The following is an 8,643-nucleotide window of genomic DNA, read 5'->3' as shown; positions in this document are numbered from 1 at the left end:
AAAACGCCATATGAGATCTGGCATGGCAAGAAAAATGTTGTTTCTTATTTTATAATCTTCGGGTGCAAGTGCTTCATTCATAACAATGAAAATAATCACCTAACAATATTCGTTGTTAAATCGGATGAATGATTATTCTTAGGAAATTCATCTGTTAGGAAAGCATATAGAATTTTCAATAAACGCACTCTCAATGTTGAAGAATCAATACGTGTTGTGTTTAATGAAAATGTGATAATTGATAAGACAACTAATCCAGTTGAGCTGATTAATCGCCTAACAGATATAAATTCAGAGTATGACAATGAAGATGAAAATCATATTGTCAAAAATTCACTTCAAACAACAAAACCAGAAGTGGTGGAACCACCAGTTGGACATGACACAGTTCCTGACAATCAGTTTGATGATCAACTAGAAAATACTCAACCACAAACTGATGTTATTCCAACTAAAGCAGAAGGAACTGGTCAGTTACAAACTATACCAGAATTGCGAACAAATCAAGAAGATCCAAACTACATATGGAGCAGGAACCATCCTCAGGATTTTGTATTAGGTAACCCATCTGATCCGGTGAAAACCGAAAATAAGATGTTAAATTTATTTATTCACTCTGCTTTTATATCGCAACTGGAACAAAAAAAACTGAAGAAGCTCTAGCTGATCCCAGTTGGATCCTTGCCATGCAAGAAGAGCTTAATCAGTTTACTCATAACAATGTATTTACATTAGTTTCAAGACCCTCTTCAAAATCTATTATAGGTACCAAGTGGGTATACCAGAATAAACTGAATGAAGACAGTTCAGTTGTACGCAATAAAGCAAAATTGGTAGCACAAGAATACAGACAAGATGAAGGAATAGATTATGACAAGACATATGCTCCAGTTGCTATACTGGAAGAAATTGGGATATTCCTAGCCTATGCATCCTACAAAAACTTCAAGGTGTACCAGATGGATGTCAAAAGCGTATTTCTGAACGATCAGTTTCAAGGAGAGGTGTATGTAGAACAATCTCCAGGTTTTGTTAACCATTTACTCCCTAATCATGTTTATCATCTTAATAAAGCAAAACAAGCTCCTCGAGCTTGGTATGAGACCTTATCAAAATTCTTGATTGATCATGATTTTACAGTGGGAACAGTTGATAAAACACTGTTAAAAATTTACCGAGAAATATCATTCATTAATTGTTCAAATTTATGTTGATGATATCATATTTGGGTCAACTAACCCCAAATTATGTGATAAGTTTGCTAAGCTGATGTAGGAGAAATTCGAGATAAGCAAGATGGGTGAACTGACATTCTTCTAGGCTTGCAAGTGAAGCAATTGGAGACTGGTATTTTTATCAGTCAAACCAAATATACGAAGGAATTGTTGAAGAAATTTGACATGAAAACATGTTCAGCTGCATACACTCCCATGATCTCATCAGTTAAACTAGACAAAGATGAAGGGGAAATATCAGTTGAGATGACACTATATAGAGGTTTAATAGGTTTTTTATTATACATAACTGCTAGACATCCTTATATTTTGTTTGCTGTAAGTTTATGTGATAGATTTCAGGCTAATTTCAAACAATCGCATTTCCTAGCTGCCAAACATATATTGAAATATTTAAAAGAGACAAAAAATGTGGGCTTATGGTATGCTAAGAACTCATCTTTCAATTTATTTGATTATTCAGATGCAGACTATGCAGGATGTAAGTTTGATCTCAAAAGTACTAGTGGATCGTGTCAGTTTCCAAGAGATAGATTGATCTCATTGTTCAGCAAAAAACAAACATCTATCGCCACGTCCACAACTGAAGCTGAATACTTAGCTGATGGAAGTTGTTGTGCTCAACTGCTCTGGATTCAGCAACAACTAAAAAATTATGGAGTAGTAGCTGAAGAGTCATCGATCTTCTGTGACAACCGATTACATACAATCCAGTTCTTTATTCTAGAACTAAACACATTGATATCAGACATCATTTCATCAGAGACCATGCTCTCAAGAAATACACCAGACTGGAGTATATCTCAACTGAACAACAAGCAGCAGATATTTTCACCAAGTTTATACTGGACGCTAAGTTTTCTTATTTCTGAAATATTCTAGGATTAGTTGATCTATCTTGATTCTTTTTACATATTTGTATGTTGATTATTTTCAGAATTAAGTGTTGGATAGAATAACAGAAATATTAAACACGAGGTAATAAAAAAATAAACTTTTACTCATTAAATTAGGCCTCTACAAGTAGTACATTTGATGAGAATCAACTATAGTGTTCTATATTACATTAGAAAAAAAACTACAAGAATAATTCTTAATCTGCTTGAAAAATATCTTTGCACCATCGTGGTTGGTGAAAGGGAAGATTCCGCAGCTTAGCCCTAATAAGAGCGAACAATCTAAAATCTGGCTTCTACACTATTTATTTTTCTATCTACAGCTGCCCTCCAGACAGCCATCCAGGTGCCCATTCCACCTGTGCAGGTCCTCTCAAAGTCATCTGTGAAGACAATCCTTCTCAGGACCTTCTGCTCTTTGTAGAGCATTAGAAGGTAGACACCTTCACTCGTGAAGATGTCTGCAGCTTGGGGGACGGCGAGACGTCGTTGGTATTTCCTCTCCCGTGCCACAAGTTCTCTTGTGGCAACAGGTCCTCTACAAGGGAGACCTATCTCCTTGTAGAACTGGAGATTCTAGAGCTTGCACCAGGTTGACAGTGTCTTCTCGAAAACACTGTCTTTATATTTCTTCTTGTCGTTGGCCACTATGGACCTCTGGAACTTTTCAGCAAGATCCGGCTCTGAATAATTGCTAGCCTTATCCATCTCTTGATTTGCTATAATTTTTTTCGTCTCTAAAAAGCTTTAAGTGATTTCATCTTTAACTTACTTGATTTCATTTATAGACTCAGACCATATGCAAGGTTGCAATCATTATGGTTCCTGTTAGATTGATAGAAGAATGCCAAAAGACCTTTGCCCCCGCCGACTGATCATTCTCCAAGGCTAATTTCATTTAACTTTGCAGTATTTAGGTGGAGTAATGAATTTCAGTAGGTCAACTGATACAAAATCAGTCAGTTGTTCATAAACTGAACTGAATCAGTTGGTATCTGAATAAACTGATCTTATCTCATACGTTGACTAACTTTAAGTATCCAGCGGATTGAAAATCTTACTTATTTGATCAAAACCTCTCACGGACTGCCAAATGTCATGAATTTGAATGGTCACATATAAAAATAGAAATCGCCTCTCATAAAATGTCTCACCATTTCCAAAGCTCCAACTCTCATATTTTTGGAGCAAATCGCTTGTGTTTTTATCGCTTTTCAGCAAAAATCAATCAAATGGCATCTCAGAAACCTGCTTATCTCTCCAACACTGTTGCAATCGATTTTGAATCGATCTTTGCACATTCTCAAGAATCAGTTCGAAGTATGTTTGAGAAAATCAAAGAATCTGGGATTCGTAACTTTCTAGGGTTGGCAACCTAGGAAATTTATGATGCTAAGATCATCTTCACCTATTCAGTCGGTTCAGCTAGCTGTCCCATCGAAACAGAAAACTACAACTGACCATCCCTCCACTATCATAACTGATTTTGGAGAAAAGCTGAAACTTACAGTGGTCCCAGCTCCTCTTACAATAGTTGTTCGTCAAACGGTTCTACATCTAGCATGCTCACAAGACGTAATTATCAGAGAAGCTATGGACACAACTGGTTCGGCACTAGACTTGCCTCATGCTCTAACTTATCCGAAGGACAAGACAAAAATGATTGAGGAACCAAGACCTAGCAATGCCATTCAAACGCAAATTGATCTTATTATGCAGTTTATCAATGAGAATATTGAATTGAAGCTGGAACACGACAATGAATGGGTGAACTTCCGAGCAATCACCCTTGCCAAGAAATTGAGGAAGAAGAAGGTTTTTGAAGAAGTTCATCTCCTTAGAATCAGCTGTCACGAAGGCTGTCGAAGCTACTGTAGTCGACCAGGACATGGAGAGAACATCATACTTCTTCGATCTAATGAGAAACAAAAGGTTGGTTGTGGTGACAGCTGAACTGAAATCCAACTGTATCCAGTAGGTCTTATTATGAAGACATAGCATTTTTCAACAACTGGACTCTGATCTCATCTCCCTTCAGATGAGAGTGAAGAACTGGGAGATAGAACAGAAATTGCATGTTCCAGTAAAGGCCAATGGTTCATACTCAGCTGTGGAGAACTCTCGACCTGAACCAACGGAGGAGCAGCCAATGGCTCCAACTGAAGAAGAGTTATTTATTGTTCAACCAATTGAAACAGCTTCAAAAATCTCTCCTCCACTCTCCATCGATGAACTACCCTCCTCATTTACTGCATTGATTATCCTACCGATCTCAGAACCAGCAGTGCATCCATCTACATTTTCTGAAGAAGTTCTGACACTGGAAAATGTAGATGATCTGCTACAATCAGTTGCCGAGGATATTCAAATGGAGTTCAAAGATGACTCTGCTGCTGATGACATTGTTGAACATGTTGAAGATCAAGTTATGATATCAACAACAGAGGCAGAAGTACAAACCGAAGCTGTTCAGTTACCAACTGAACAAATAATTATTCCTTCAGTACAGGAACCAACAACTGCAACTACTTTGCATCAATCCATCAGTTGCTTCCTGAGACTTTCTTTATGACAGAAGCCACCCTTCAATTATTTGCTGCTCAAAAGACTGCCAAGGCATCCAGCTCTTCAACTGTTCATCAGGATCAGCCTCGCAGTGAGTCAGTTAAATAAGTGACACTAGAAGCATTTGCAGCTGATATTGATCAAGATGTTGACCCAGGTCAGCTTGCTATGGTGGAATTCTCTCAGAAGGGAAAAGGTAAAGAAAAAGTCCCTACTGAAGTATTATCTCCTGAATTGCCACTAGAAGATGATATAATGCTGGAAACCATTATTTTAGAACTGAACAACCTTGATTCAAAAATCAGTAAAATCAGATCTAAGCAGCTACTGCACTCCTTAACTCTGGACACTTTAAAAGAACATATCATGAAGGACTTGAAGAAGCTGACCAAGGATGGAATTGCTCTTTTTGACTCAGTTGAAAAGATTAAAAGAGAATCAGTTACAATTCCAACTTTGTTCTCTTCACAAGACCAACTCAGAAATCGGATTGATTTGTTCATACCAGTCTGTCCAAAAAGATTGATATATTGCAGAATTAGCTGGCTGAGGTATCTGCTCAAGTCAGTTTAGCATTCCTCCTCTTCACAAGAGTGACAGGTGTTGACAAAAGGGGGGAAGAACAGAAATCAGAGGAAGCAGGAGCTAGCACATCTGGAGCAAGAAAGAAAAGAACTGAACCAGACAAGCCAACTTATAAAGGGCGAGCTGAGAAGAAGTTGAAGAAATAATTTATAAGTGTCCTAAATAAGTTGATTAGTCTGAAGGCTTAATTTTTATTCGAAATTTTTGTACGAATATGTATTTACCTCTTTCAAATCAATAAAAATTGTTATATGTACGAATCTGTAAATTATTTTATATATAATCAGTTTTATTCTCTAATATCATTTCAAGAAATCTAAGTTTTGTCAAACACTGAAAATGGAGAAATTGTTGGAATATTAAAGGTTTCAGAGTTTGAGAAATTAATTCTAAAAAGAACTGAAGAATCCAAATGATTGAACAAGATGTAACTGAAGATTTCGTTTTGAGCTGAACTGGAAAACCTTATCAATTGAAGTTTTCGTAACTGATAGGACATCAGTTACAACTGATAATACACAGCTGAACTGATCGACTGGTCAGTTGAATTCCAATCAGTTGGTCTCGTCATCAGTTAAAAAATCAGCAGACAGTCTAGCAGGTCGTACCAAAGCAAAACAGTTGTATCAGAACTGAACAGGCTGAATTCCTCGTACTATTGTCAGATAAAGCTACTACACGATGATTCAACGGATTTTTGTCATTAAATGCATTCAGTATGACCGTTGAGATCGAAGACTATATATAGCTGATCAAATCAGTTGAAGAAGGTTGGTGACTAAGAAAAAGCGAATACACGAAGCAATCAAACCAATCAATTGCGATACACTCCACGAGCATATTCTCAAGTTTAAATATCACACTTTTAAGCTCTACAATCATTGTATTTATCAATAGCATTCAGGCTGGAAATTAGAGCATCTTTCAATTTTATAATTGTTTAAGAATTGTTATACTCAGAGTTTCAGTTTGGCAGCATGTAAGACCAACTGAAGTGGATTATTACAATTTGTTGTAATATATCAAAGTATTTTAGTGAACTCCTATCCTCATGATCAAAAGGAGTGATGTATGAGCATTTGAACTTTGAACATCCAAAAAAATTATTGTGTTCATTTCAGTTATCAATTCAGTTTATTTTAAGTATTCAATCTATATTTAAGTCTTATTCCGCACTTATTTTAGTTGACTGACATATCGACATACAAGATTTTAGGATCAGTTCCTCAAAGAACTGATTCACATTTCTGAAAAGAATTCAAAAAGCCAAAGTGTTTATTCAACATCCCTTCTAAACACCTTAGTCATCGTAACCGATCTTTACACTTATATTGTAATTTAAATTCCTTTATTTGATTGATGTAAGATAAATAAATAATGATTTTATTAATGTAAATTTAAAAATTAATAGATAGATAAATAGTATGAATAAATAATAAAAAAAATTAATAGATAGATAAATAATATGAATAAATAATAAATATAAATTATGATAAAATTATAAAAATATTAATCATGTTAGACTTAGCTTTGATATTGAGAAAACGTGACGTGTAGGATTGGAAAGTGGGAATTGTTAGAAGGATGATTTGGATGTAGCAAATATTATTTATTTATTAAAAACGATTGACGTGACTCGTAGTTGGATTTCCTTTAACTAGAAATTCTAAATTTTAATTTTTTTTAAAAAAAAAGGTTTAAAAAAAGGTCTTAATATTTGAAATTTGTGAATGACAAAATTAAATATCGAGAAAATTTTCCCCCTGATAATTCTGTTTAGTTAGATGTTAAATGAATTTTATTTCGACTATTATTTTTTTATATATAAAAAAAGATATTTTATTTGTTTTGATTTAATTAAATTTTTTTGGGTGTCAACTGTAGACATTTTTATCCTAACTTCGCCGTCGGATTTGGTCCACGCATTTTACTATTTAAATAATTTCAAACTTTATATATAGTTATATACGTGTACACTACTTCGCATTGGGTGTATATATAATTTTTTGGTGTAAAATTTAAAAACTATATAAATTGTTTTAAAAAAAAACTATATAAATTAGTTTTTTTAATAAAAAAGTATGATATTTTATAATATTTTATGATATGTTTAAAATTGGATAAATTTTTTTACATAAATAGATTCAGAGCAAGAATCTCTTTTGGTTTGGGGGCTTATGCTGTTTTCATTTCTTTTTATTTGTTTTTTCCCCCCAAATCATTAATATTTATCAATCATAATAATTGTGAAAATCGGACAAGTCGGTAATTTCTAATTTCGCTAACTGTATATCTATCTATAAGATATTTATTTCAGATTATTGTTAATCTAATTTATGACATCAATTGAGTGTTACAAATATCACAATCGAATTACAATATTAATCTTTTTCATTTAATAAAAAACTACATAAAAACCAATAACTTACCCAAAACTTTCATTCAGACTAAAATAACAAAATTTATAAGACAAACTAACTTTTTGTCCACTTATTATTCATATGTTGGTTTTTGCTCAACTAAATTTTCAAAAAATTTGTTTGATTTTTTTTTAGATTTGAGTCTTATTTAGTTGGAGTGTTGTCGTAACATCAAAAAATAATAAATACTGAAGTGCCATAAAATTTTTTTGACTTGTTCAATGTTTCGATGTCACGAAAACAATTAGGCCAAAATATCCGAAAATTAAAAATTAGTTATTGGGTTGCGGAAATACTAACAATCTTGATTTTGATTATAATAATTTTTTTTAATTATGTTTCTAACATATTTACTCAAGTGTATAGTTGCAATGAAGTTTCTGATTCTGCAACACGTGGCTAGACATGAACATTTATGATAGTTCGAGCATGTATCTCTCATATGACTCAAAACTGATCGATCTTTGGAGATCTCAGAGAAATGGCTACAATTTTTTTGTTCCTTACTCTGCCCAGAAATCGACGAATCAAGAGTTATAATAAAGACTAGAAGAGACGAGATCGACTTGCACCAGCTAGAATTGTACCATCTCTTATACAATTTGATATTTCGAATATATATCTCTCTCATACAAACTCAAAATTTAGTAATTTTTGATTCTTTGGAAAGCTAAATAAAAGACTATAACTTTCTGTTTTGCCAGAAATCGATGAATCAAGAATTATAATCAAGAGAAGAGACCAGCTAGCTTTGGATCAAACTCCAGCTGCCAAACTGTAGCCGGACCAGACCAACTCCAGCCGCTCCAATGAAAATTTACCTTGTATAAAAAAATGACCATAAAGTCAAATCTGATCGTTTCAATGTCACAAACCATTGTATAACTTTCTGTCGATCATATTCTTGTTCCAAACATATATATCATTATTCCAACCTATAAA

Source organism: Primulina tabacum, chromosome 3 (genome assembly GCF_025594145.1).
Source record: "Primulina tabacum isolate GXHZ01 chromosome 3, ASM2559414v2, whole genome shotgun sequence".
NCBI lineage: Eukaryota > Viridiplantae > Streptophyta > Magnoliopsida > Lamiales > Gesneriaceae > Primulina > Primulina tabacum.
This window is presented reverse-complemented; position numbering follows the sequence as displayed.